Here is a 13,280-nt window from a genome sequence, read left to right as displayed (position 1 = left end):
GGATTGTAGTACAAACAATGACACATCAAAGTAACGAATTTATTATTCTTCAAAAATGAGGTTTGATCTTTCCTTCCACTTTCTGTAGTCGTTGCTGTCATTGTCCTGGGTTTGGACTCAGGATTTTGAGTATTGGACTTTGAATGTTGCTAGCTTCATATAATTAGTTTAGTTATTCGTTTATTATTTTGAATTCCATGTCCTTTGAATCTTTTTAGTTCCGGTCTCTACATGTATTAGATTTTAATTGTTCCTCAGGGTTTGATTTCCTTTTCTTCATTAGTCTTCACGGTTTCTCAGTTGCAGGTGTTTATTCTTTAAGTATTTTCTTGTATTCTGTGCTCTCAGCTGCAGTTAGGTTCTCCATATTAAACATTTCAGTCATTCATTCCCTTTTTTTTAAATGTTGGAATAAAATTTTACATCGTGGCTCATGTGATGACTCACATGATTAATACCGTGCCACCTCCAAGGGGACAGCCCCGCTATAGTGGCTAAATTCCTGTGACTCTCCACTAGCTGAAGACGCCTCTTGGATGAGAGTCAAAGCATTTTCATAAACTTGGAGAAGTCCAGTAGTTTTCTTTTTAAACAGTCAAGGCTACCGTGTGCTGGGAACCTATGCAGGCATATTGTTGTAGTCATTTGTTTCTTGTGTTTGGATTTAGTTTTGCTTCGTTTTGTCATTACCTTGATTAGTTTCAGCTCATCTGTTTTTATAGTCCTGGTCTCCCGTTAGTCTTTGTCAGTGTGTCTGTTTAGCCTCTCTTATGTTTCACAATATTTGTATCATAACAAGGTCAGTTTTATGTTTAGCTGATTTGTCTTTGAGTTGTGGATTTGGATCCTGGTTTGTGCTGAACCTTAGCAATTACTCTTCGCTGTGTTACATAAAATTGATTCATTGTATTTAGATGATCAAATCAAAATGATAGAGCAACTGAACTTTTAAAGCAAAAAAGAAAAATAAGACTAAAAAGGCCTCTGCACAAGCACTGTTGTGTAAAAGGCCTTAAACAGAAGTTAGGAGGTATTCAGTTCTTATTCCTTGGAGACATGCTCAGTGATGCATTTGGACAGCGGTCTACTTTCCTGGATTACAGACTACAAGGGCAGGCCACACTTTGTTTGTGTAGTGAGCAGTGTGTCGGACAGGGACCAGAGTAGTACAGGGCTGCCTCGGGGGACTTTACAGTTACCTACAACACCAGTCAAAAGTGTGCAGACTTTGACATTGCCTGCTTTATACTCCAGGGTGAGACAGCGAGAAATGCAAAATTCATGCTGCACCCACTCTCTTTGGCAAGTATATACCACACTACGACCCACATATCTAAAGTTTTAGCTGAAAAGCCCATAGGGCTTTTTTTTTCTTTAAGCAAAGAGAAGGAAAAATAAATACTTGTTTGTTTTTGTTGCTTAATTGAGCTTCATTCTTCCATTTTCTGTCCCTTTAATGGCAGCAACCCTGTATGGAAAAGAAAAGGAAATGTGCCTCTTTTTATATGTACAGCACACACTATAATTTATTTATGAAAAAAATGATCAATTTGAAGGATAATTCAAGTGATTCTGATGTTGTATCACAAAAGTGAGAAGGACTTTTTTTCCCTCAAGTAAATCAAAATATAAGACTTATATCTAAAACATGAGTAATATCTTTTTATATTAACACCATATAGTTACAAACCTCTGCTACTAGACTTTATTAATATCCAACCAAGAGTGTTGAAAGTGTTGAAAAGACACTTTTCAAAGTTTTCGCTGAGCCTTTTTTCAGACAGGAATGTTATCGCTTTGGGGGGTATTACATTGAATTTCACAATATTTCTATTTAAACTGCAAATAAAGAAAAGGTATAATTCGCCTGTGGTCATGGCATGAAAAAGCTGGCTCCCAGCCTCAACTTGGTAATTGTACTGTTACTGTTAACTGCTCTCTTTCTGCACTCAACTCAGGATTATGTTTGCAGATCAAACGATGCATTACTTATTTCAAACAGGTGGTATATCAGAGTCTGCTGGCATGCCTTGCTGGAGGTGAGATGAGTTCCAGCTGTTTCTTGCTGACAGTAATGTCAAGCAAGCAGGTGGTGACACCTGTCAACCATTCAGGGGTGAAGAAAGAGCTACAGGCTGCCAGTCTGCATATAGCTGGTCTTACAAAATGAGGCAAGAGAGCAGGAATCAGCTGAAGTTTACTGTTGATGAATTTGTTACACAGTAAACAAACACCTAGATGAAATGGTCATATCAGAGCAGAGCATATGAACTAATCTTCACACTTTGCACCATTTTGAGACTAGAGAGACGTTATGTAGTAAAGGAGCAGCATCTTCAGCATCTGCCTTGATCCCTTAATGGTGTAAAATTGAGTGTTTTGGCACTTATCAATATGACCAGTTATTAGACAGCGCTAGGTTATGTGCCCGGGCCGCTCAGTCTGCATGAACTGTGCTTTGATCTCTGCAGAATCTGCTGGCAGAGTGTATGTATCAACACAAATAACATGATACAAGAAAATCTATAAAAGTCTGTTTGATGAGGGTTGGGAGTTATTTTGAGACTACCCCCAAGCAAACCAACAGTAGGAGTTGCTTGAGCAAATGTCCGAAAAACATGTTTTTTATAGGTTTTATCCTTTTTCTTTCTTTTATTGACCTGAACTAATTAATTTTTTACCCTCCAAAATGATCACTCAATAAGTTCATTCTGAATAACTAGTTTTATCCCTAATCATAACACAATCTTAATCCGGATATTTGTCATCCTACTAAGTGAGGCATCAGATCAGAAGACACTTTAGTCACTCTGAAGGACAGAAGATTATTTTTTAAATGTTTGGCCAAACACAAATGTAGCTGAGCTATAATACTGAGTGTCTGGAGAATAGAAACACAGAGAGCTGTTACAGCCTGAAACTACCACCCACAACTCCCCCACTGTACCGGTGCTGTTAAAATCAGGTAGAAGATGATGGAGACACTAATATATTACACTTCAACCACGCGCTTTTGCAAGTAAACAAAGTTTATTGCCAGTTGATAACCAAACAAACAATCACCCAATTTCCCTATCCAATGATGTTCTTCCAATAAATAAATAAATACAAGGGAAAAATTTTCATTAAAATTTTTTTACACGTCTGAGTAGATAGAAATGACCCATCAAAAACCCTCTATCACTGCAGCAGGATTATTCCAATATCCTTTCTGACTGTGCTCCCTTAACAAAATGATTCAATTTGCAGTATGAGATAAAATCAATCAGTTACAGTAGATACAGAGATCTACTGTGTTGTCACACTGAAATAGTGGAGCAGAGGCAGATAATAAAGTAAAAAAAAACATTTAATAAAATTAAGTAAGTAAACAAAGTGGAAATGTATCTCCAGAACACTCATCTTCTTAAAACTACACACTGATTCCAACAGTGTATCACAAAATGGATGTTCTCATTTAGACATCGACTCTTGCAGTTGTCAGAACTGAGTAATTAGGGAGAGTATTACTTGTGTTTGGGCTGGCGCTGGGTGTAATGCTGACACATTCCTCACAGGTAGATATGTGGGCTTGGTGAGTAATCCACAGTTTCGAGTGTTAATGTAGTCATGGAAAAGGCAAAAAAAAGTGTACAGTCTGTACTGCTCTGCTGCAGGTGCGTAGGTTTGATGCTGACTGAATTTTTAGGTTTTCTTGACACAGTCCAAGCTTGAAAGAGGATACAGGTGTCATGGTCCGCGGCCCGGCGTCCGGGGTGCTGCTGGGATGTCCACGTCCACGAGCGTGGCTGCTAACCCCACACCTGCATCCCATCCCAGGCGATCACCAGGTGGACTATTTAATCCTGCCCTACCTGCTGCTCCACGCCAGTCCGTAGTCGCCTCTCAGCGGTAACGTACGCCTGCGGAAAAGAACTCGTATGACAAACTCTCCATCGGACCTAACACTGTTTTTTTCCCTGTGTACCCAGATCACAACTCGGCGTGTTTTTGTTTTCGAGCCACCTGCCTGTCCACCTGTCCGCCTGAGATTTGGTTCACATTCAGCTTCGCCGTCTCGACCCCTTTTGGAGCTCCACCCCCCTCTGGTTCACTCGGCCCGGCTATCACCGTGAGACGCACACTCCACCTTCCCTCGTATGCTGCCTTTTTTCCGCACCCCAGTAATCTGTCTCTCTTTTTGTTTTACAGCCTCTCACAGCCCCGCTCTCGGCGTTCCCTGTGCGGTCCCTCGGTTTCTTCTGGTTTCATACGTTGTTTTTCTGGCTACCCTCACGGGACACCTTTAGTTGCAATAAAAATTACTTTCTTTATTCGCTCCTACCCTAGTGTGTGTGTTCTGCTACTGGGTCCTGCCTCGGAACTTCGGTTCATGACAACAGGAATACTTTTACTTTCCTTTGTCTGTTGCAGATGCTTTGATCTTCTGTTTTTTCTTCCTCTGAGAATGGCTGACTGATCAAAACAGGCGTCTTGTGCAAGAAAAGACACCTTTGACAAAGGGCTTTATGGATGAAAAAGACATAACACATGATATCATCAAATGTCAAATCTAATTGGTGAATTTAAAGAGACTAGCTAAGTGTTAACCACAACAGTTTTTTTTTTTATACTGCACGACATCACACGACATCAAACCTGACACAAGTGTAATATTTATGGCAAAAGTAAAGGTAAAACGTGGGCAACTTTTTAAAAAATAATTTCACTTTTGCCATTTATTTGTTCAGTTATCAAAGTGTAAGGATTTCTTCATTTACTCTGAGTAAGATCATTGTAACCACAAAAAACACTCAGCAGTCATTTGATTGTAATGGTACACCTGTTAAACTAGGGTTCAAACTGAGCATCAGATTGGTCAAGAACATGAAATTTTGGACCATTCTTCCTTGTATCAACGTTTTAGGTTGCTGGATTGATGTCAGGGATATTTTCTTGGTACACTTTGAACCTCTTAGTATCGAATGAGCAACGTTTAAGTGCCACAATCTACCCGAGTATTGTTGCTGATCATGTCCTTCCCTTTATGACTGCATTTCACCCATTTTCTGATGGCTGCTTCCAGCAGGATAACCTGCCATGTCACAAAGCACAACTCATCTCAAACTGGTCCCTTGAACATAACAGTGAATGCGCTGTACTTAAATAACCACCACAGTCACCAGATCTCAATCCAGCAGAGCACCTTTGTAGGAACGGGACAGTCACATCAGTGATGTGCAGACGACAGAACTGCACAACTGTCCAATGCTATAATGACAACGTGGATCAAAGTCTCTGAAGAATGTTTCCAGCATCTTGTTGAATTTATGCTAAGAAGAATGAAGGCTGCTCTGGAGATGGAAGGTAGCTTAACCTGGCACTGTGCTAGTAAATGATGTGGCCGATGGGTATTTGAAAATGTTTTTGAGACTATGCCTTTACTATTTTAATTGCAAAAGTAAGACAAAAAAAATATTGAGTGAAATATTAGCAAGCTGCCATGCCAACATGAGTTTAGAAGTACCTTTCCTTTCAAAACCTTGTGATATGAACCTGAAATGTTCCAGCATTTCATATCCTTAGACTTTAGGAAGAAATTTATGAAATGCTGCTCCTCGGGCTTACTGTCTTAAATTTCAAACCTCAGCTGGCAAAGAGAGGAGTGAATGAATGTTTTTGATAGATCCCCTCAATAAAAACGGGGCACTCGCTTAGCTTCCAGATCGAGTTAGTCCTGGACATGTGAATTGTCAGGCTTTTTGTCACAGTCTTGGCTCCATTCTTTATCACGTCTGGTCTATTTTTTTTTATTGCACAGGAGGTGGGACTGAAGGAGGGCGAGAGGTTTAAAGGTCAGGTGCTGGCTGCAGAAGTGTGAAACATGAGGATTCATGCACTACTGAGGTAATAATTGCTAAGATGGTGAGCTACCCTGCAGCATGTGTGTGGATATTATCACATACAGTAGGACTACAGCTCATACCTTTTGCTTTCCCTGCATGTTATCCATCTTTTATCTCCACTGCACTTCCGAAAAACACACTAAAGATTTGCTCGAACTTTCCATTCACTCTCACTGCACAATCACATTGAAGTGTTCATCATACTGCCTGTCAATAAATGCAAGAGGTCTGACTGATTAGATTATGCAAAGAGCTTCTTTCAGCACCACATAGCTAGAACTTGTAGTTCTCTGTGTAATTGATCAAGGCGCTCTCAAATTTCCCTTGAAATGTTCTTGAATTCATTTGAACTGTTAGTCTTCAATAGAGGAGCTGGTGTGATTAAAGTGTTATTAACAAGCTGTGACAAAATATTCAGTTCATGCAATCTCTTGGGCAGCATGTTCACACCAAGTCACAAAGGTAACACACACACACAAACACACGGACACACACAAGAGTGTCAAAGTTGTATAGTTTATGGACCCAACAATTTATCTCAAGATGACCTTCAGCATGTCAGCAAAAAAAAAAAAGGAGCTTGACTCAATTCACAGGCGTTAGGTTAAGGAATGGCCTTTGGTAGAGAACAGCTTTCACCTCAGTGATGAAACACATAAACACTGACACTGTTTTGATGAACCATCTGTTGTTCTTTTAATACATTTAGACTTCATCCTGCTCGTTTTTTGATCATGTAAATTGAGCTGTGTGTGTTGGAGGTAACTCAGTGTTGTTTTTCTTCGTTTACCTGTTTAGAGTGTGCTTTCGTTTTTATTTACATGTTCAAAAATAACTTTCTTTCTCTTTAGATTAAAAAACAGGGTAGATAAAGTAAGTGCAGGAAAATGCCAAATTGTGATTCAAATGATAACCTATTACTGTTTATGCACTATCAGAAAACAAAATGAAGATTAAAATGCTGATTATGTTGCATTTTTACAAAGAATTTTGTTTAAATTCATTAAGTGGAGAAATCGTCCAACTAAGCAATATCTGATGGCTGTCATTAAAATCAGTTAATAAGTTATTGAGGCTTCGAATACATGTGACCACTAACCAGTCAAGGCATTAACTTGTCTGACATTTTGGATATGTGACAATGTAAGGTCAAATGATTTTAAGCCCCTGTCACGCAGAACTAGAGACTGGTCTGCAATCATCTGACAACCACTGGTTTTAAGGAAATAAGTATCCCCCAACTGGTTTTGAGTAGCTGCTAGGAAGATGAATGCCAAAGCTTCAGTCAGACAGACCCACAGACCTGTCATTAAAAAGTGTGTTCCTTCAAAGTAAAAGCTGCACCTTCAGAAACACTTTGCAACCTTTTCCATTTATAGTTTGCGGCCCACTTTTTCAAGTTTTACTACCACTCAGCTGTTAGTTCGCAAGTATTTGCAGACAAAAATGAAAAACTCCAGGAGGCCACGGCAATCTGCTAGCAACCAACGCAATCACTAGGAGGTTTTTGGCGCAGCACTTTTCTTTACACTGTTTTCGCTCAGATACAGGCAGAAACTATGCCATTGCGACTCATGTTTGGGCATACATACATTTCAATAAGGAAAGATCATTAGAAGGAACTGAACATGATTTATTGATGTACAGAATTCAATTTCAAGTATCTGACGTTAGACTCCGATGGTCCAGCACAACGGGATGGGATCCCACTAATCATAGGGATTAGAGCACCCCCCCCCCCAGTCTAGATGTTGGTGGTGGAGATGAAGATGGAGGCTTGAATGGAGCCTGAGATATAAGAGGTGGTGATGGGAAGGAAGTGGGTTGCATGAAGGCGACTCCAAGGAAGGATGAAAGATGCGACATGAGAGTTAAAGTACTCGGACTAGTGATGTCACAATGAGCTTGACAGCGTGGGAAAGTGGAAGTGATGCAAAGCTAGATTAACCGGCAAACACCTGGTAAGCAGACAGATGTGTGACTATAGATTTTCCTTACTGAACTTATGCATAAGCTTCATTTCTCCAGCAACCGGTGGCTGTATCACATCCAGTATTGCGGACAATTGAGCAATGTTCAGACGATGTCTCGTGAAAAACCTCAAAACACTTAAGTATTGCGGAAAGACATGTAGTAGAGGGTTCATTTTAAATGAGTGACCAAGCCCACATCAAGGGAAGGGTGGAGCTCTGACACAAACACACTTGAGTTTCTTAACTGTCACTCGCTGTTTAGTTAACTTTAAGATGTGAAACTACTCGTCAGGGTTAGGAAAAGATAATTGTCGGGGTTATAATAAAAATTTCTGCAACATTTATTATATTAGATAATTCCATTTTCCAGGGGATTGAGTTCAGTTGTATCTGCATGTAATGATGCCAGAGAACATTTTAGTAACAGCTATACCAAAAAAAACTTGAAGGGGGATTTTTATTGCTAGCAGATTTTTACGAGTAGTAAATACACAGAACAATGTGACTGTGTTTTTGAATTGTTTCCCTGTGTAAAGCACTTCATATCTTTATTCCTCTACTAATATAATAGCACAGTATTTTATTGTTAATACTATTATTGTTTGTTTTGTTGTTGCTGTTGTTTTTGCTCTTTATGCTTAGTAGCCAGAGAGAGACAGGTTGTGACACAGATTTTTGAAATATGCTAGTTTACACTCTTGCTGGATCACAACAGAGAAACAAACAAAAGTCATTTTTCTGTTGGCAGGAGCAGTGTGTTTGGATCCTTGCCACTGCCCAGTGATTAATTAATATCCTAATGCTCAAACGTAACCCTGCCCACTTTTTAAAAACAAAACAAAAGGAAATTAAGTTGAACAAGCCTCATCAGTTATTGTTAACTTTGCACTGTTCTCTCAGATGACACAGTTTGATGAGAGATTAGTTAATCGCACATGATGCAATACACTGAAAACCTCGCTAAGCTTACCATAGGAAAAGGTTTGTATGTTTTAATGAAGAGTTGCGTTTATGCCAGCTTGAATTTTCGTCAATTTCTCAAACCACTCCTGCAGTTTAATCCACTACTTGTCTTTATGACCTACCCATCAATAAATAGCTTAAATGAGGGTTGACATGTTTCTGCTGATGGTTTTTAAGAATGCGAGCAACATGTCTACACCTCTAAGGATGCAAATCTTGGTCAGTCGACCGCCTAAAATCAGACTGAAAAATTTCAACAACCATTCAAAGAACTCCTATGAATTTAGGGAGGAACACAATGGGGGAGATCAATGTGTTGTAATGCAACTGAATACCAGCTGACTATGGCTTCTGTTTTTCTGCTTCTGTTTTTTTTGTTTTTTTAAATATGAAAGCGCTGACTTTTTTATAGTTACGTTCAAATCCCCAAAAGTTGCGCACTTGATATTTAATGATACCTTTTAGTGTGAGTACTGCTTTAAATTGCAGTTAATTAGTCCTCTGGAGATTTCATCCTGTACAAATGAACCTTTTCCAACTGTCAAAGGCACTAGAAAGGCTGCTTAATTTCAAGGTGTAGTGGCTTGGTAAAGGGCAGGAGTAAAAAGTCTTTCTTACACTGTTCCCGACATGTGTGCATCACTCCAGTTAAGCGTAGAGGAGTTAAAAGCGAAGATTTTTTTTCCTGTGAGTCCACAGTGCTAACAACCAGGCTTGGTGCCACCGGAGCAGGCAAAGTTTGAACTAGAGGTGGTTTGTGAGGAAAGTCGGGTCACAAAAATCAATAGGTTTCTCCCTGTTGGAAGCATGAATGTGCACAGTGCATTTCATGCCAAAACAGCCATTAGTTTCTGAAAGATTCTCAGGTCACACAAGGAAGTGGTCAGAAGAGGGCAACCACAACGCAACACATAACACGGCAGTTTGTGCGGTAACAGTGCATCTTTCAGTGTAGTGCTTACTAATATTTCAAAGTATTTCATTATCCTTTCAGCCTATATAAGGACTTTAGCGTATTTCTGTTTCACCACTGCAGCTTTTTCTCAATGTGAATATGTCAGCTTTGTGGAGTTAAGCTCAAAAGGTACCACTCAACCTGAAGGTTAAGCCTTTTGCTTAGTGATGTATATTCTCTCTTTAATGCAGTTGGAAGAATGGACTTTTGGTTTAGGTTCCTGGCCACTTGAGTGAGGATAAAAGTGGCTTAGAGTCAGTGATCAGTAGTGGGCAGATTGACTCTGGGGTCGTTATCTCAAGAAGGCCAGAGCAGAACAGAGAAGTGAGATATTTCAGCCTGCCTGCAGCCATGGCTTCACACGAGGTAAAAGATGAGATTTTACATTTTTCACAAACTGAGGTTGCACCTCTGATCTCTTTCATGATCTGGGGCTCTGACATCTGGCTAAATCATCAACATGTGATGCTTTGCATGCTATTTAGCATGTGGAACATGGGACGATTTTACCCGTTAAACATTTAGACGAATATAAAATAGTAACATAAGCCTGGATAGTTGATGCATGTATATTTTCTTTAATGTAGGAATGTCGTGAATCTCAGAGCTGTAGCTGACGGGGATCTGTCTACTTTAGGGCAACGTTTACTGTCTCTCGAGGGCTGCTTGTGTGATGCTTTAGATGGAAACAGATTCAGTGGATGCCAGCATCCCAGGGGCATCAGTTAATCTAATATCAGCAGAACAAGATATTTGCTGGTGTCCTTGTTACACAATACCAAGGTTCAAAAGTGAAGCTTCTTTCATTTTCAGGTGAGAAATGTGTCCCTTCAGCCTTCAACGATATCTGCTACCCTGTCTGATTTGATTGTGAGTGACTGATTTTTGGTTCATTTGGTTTCTCTCTCCTTTGGATTGTTGGATATTGTAACTGCACATGGACAGCATCAGAAGAGGGCAGTGAAAGATGTGAGATCTATCAAAGGCTAAAGAAAACTGCAGAGTCAGGTAAAAGTTCATTCTGAATTTCTCTATTTGCGCCTGTGAAAATCCCAGAGGATGTTGGAATCAAAGAGAAAACAAAAAAAGAAACAGAAGAAAAAAACTATCAGTGCAAGGATTATTGTACTTTATGTTTACCAATGGCACTCACACACAGGTCAGGATGGGCTCTTTGGGAGATGAGAGCTGCTAGAAGAATAAAAGACTCTGCAAACCCGTGTGTGACTAATGTATGACCCGCATATGCCCACCATAGTGTGATCTGATAATCCAACAGTGGGCTTTAGCAGCAATGATAAGGATAAGACGTTCACAAGAGTCTGCGCACAGCAGGCACATGGGTCTAAAGTCACACAGCTTGATGTTATTTGACAACAGCATTTGTGTATATACAGTACAGAAGGAAAAATATTGAATGCAGGGAAGGCTACCCAGGAGGTATGTGCCTTAAGATGTCACCCCTTCACATGAATCAGCAGCAGAGCAGGAGGGGATAATGGGGTGGATAGTGCCACAGGGCTACAGAGACCTTATCAGAAAAAAAAAGAAGAAAAAAAAGCTAGTGCAGCAATCGTGTACGCCAAAGCGCAGAACAGAACCCTCAAAAAATACTGCTGCCTTGCTGCGTAATTACTTTCAGCAAAGCAAATTAACAACACAACATTAACAGCTGTAACTTTAATTATTGATACAAGGACACACACACAGGCGATTTTTGTAGTTTGGTAACAACATAATAATCCTTGTCTCAAGGTCAAGTGGCAAACAAAAGCATTAAAAAGCTTTGCAATGAGTACCTATGCAATATTATGTTTGCTAGATGCTAAAGAACACCACCGTGAAGGGTGTATATGTGTGTGCGCGTGCAAAACAAAGTGCAATCTGTCTGTCGGCCCGTGTTAAATGGAGTGCACCAGTGATGAGACACGCAATCTGGTGTCTGCTTTTGTTAGAGGCAGGCAGTCACTTATGAGTCATGGCATTTAATATGGATTTTATCGATTGGATACATTTTCGGGATGATGGAAGCAACGCGAAACATATTCCCCCCCGTCACTGGTTGATGTCTCCATGTTGCTGACCACAAAATGACCTTTAAGAAGAAGAATTATACGCTGACCGATATACGCTTGATACACAGCGAAGTCAATGGACTTCTAAATCCGGAAAGACTCCCGCAAAACAGGCACAAACTATTTAGTATGAAAATGGGATTCAAACACCTTAAGCCATGCAAATCAGTCGGAATGTTTTCACTGGACAAAATTCAGCATTTCAGTTTCGCTTTCACCTCAGCCGATGCAAAGGCATTAACTGTTAGGCCACTAGTACCCTTTCTTCATGCTTTTTTACATTAAATCTATGTGAACGTTTTATCAATTTACTTTCAAATCCTCGCACTCATGAAAATTCCTCCATTTTTATACCAACAAGAGCGTTTGTTATTCTGCCGGCACTGCATTCAAAAGGGATGGTGTGGCAGAGAGGTCAAACATGAATCAGAGCGGCTCTCTAATATAAAAATATCGCCTCAAAGCAGCCAGCAGGACAGGCAGTTAAAGATATGGGCAAATGCCAAAAGCAGTGTTCGCAGTAGGACTACTGGATGTTGGCACTGCAATACTAAAATATCAATAATATGATATTAATAAATACTGCTCTCTCTGTCACCACAGAGAGCTAAAAAAAATACCAGTTCTGTAATTAGAGCCACAGGTGTTTAGTTTCTGGTAAGAAAAATCCATTATTGCTTGCAGCTATGCAGCCGAGTGTTACTCCTGTTCTCTCTGCTACTGATCCCCCTTCATTGTTACCATGAATGAGAAGACGTTCTTAGTGAACCCAGCCAGTAAATTAAGGATTTAGAAAACTATCTATCGTGCTCATTCCGTTGCTGTTTGTTGTTCTACGCAACAGATACTCCCTTTAACGTCTTATTCGTCAGCACCGTCGCTACAACTTCCCATTGTCACCTTTTCAGGGATGGGGGGAACACGGGAATTAAAGAGCAAATGACATATCGTTTGGATGACAAGTCTGAGTGTTATAGCATCAAAGGAAACCTGCCTTTTTGTTCAAACGCTCACTCTCCCCACCTGCGCTTTGTCAGAATAGACACCATGCCCCACCACGACTCCAGATGGCCGCTGCATACTAATCCGGCTCTATGTACACCTCTGCAGTCCACAGACGAGTCAGAAGTGGCAGCCTGCCTCCCTGCGTCTCTGCATGGCACCAGAACCACTTACCTCTGCTGCTGTCTGAGCTGCCACGGCCCCAAGTGGCCTGTACACTATAGGGGTGATAGGTCTTACCGTGCATTTACTTTATAGCTGTGGGTTTATGTGTGCTTCTCAGAGGACTGTCTGGAGGGCACATGAGAGGAATGTGTAATTTATTACCAGTGAGGCCTTGTGCGTACAGTACATCTCTGTGACACATATTGGAAGTGTTAAAAAGGGGATGCTGTTTTATGTAGCATTTTGCAGCATCTATGGAGCA

General features: G+C 40.4%; 1 long non-coding RNA gene across 1 annotated transcript; it reads left to right on the top strand.

Annotated features, from left to right (window-relative positions):
* The first annotated feature begins 3,795 nt into the window (after window positions 1–3,795).
* On the top strand, window positions 3,796–4,312 carry LOC308409065. Its single transcript, XR_013973920.1, has 3 exons — window positions 3,796–3,891; window positions 3,972–4,111; window positions 4,192–4,312. It is a non-coding gene; the product is annotated as an uncharacterized lncRNA (long non-coding RNA).
* The last annotated feature ends 8,968 nt before the right edge of the window (window positions 4,313–13,280 follow it).

The sequence above is a fragment of the Rhamphochromis sp. 'chilingali' genome, assembly GCF_963969265.1.
Source record: "Rhamphochromis sp. 'chilingali' genome assembly, chromosome: 13".
In the NCBI taxonomy this organism is placed as follows: Eukaryota; Metazoa; Chordata; class Actinopteri; order Cichliformes; family Cichlidae; genus Rhamphochromis; species Rhamphochromis sp. 'chilingali'.
The sequence above is the reverse complement of the archived record's forward strand: the minus strand, read 5'-3'. Positions and strand labels throughout refer to the sequence as shown.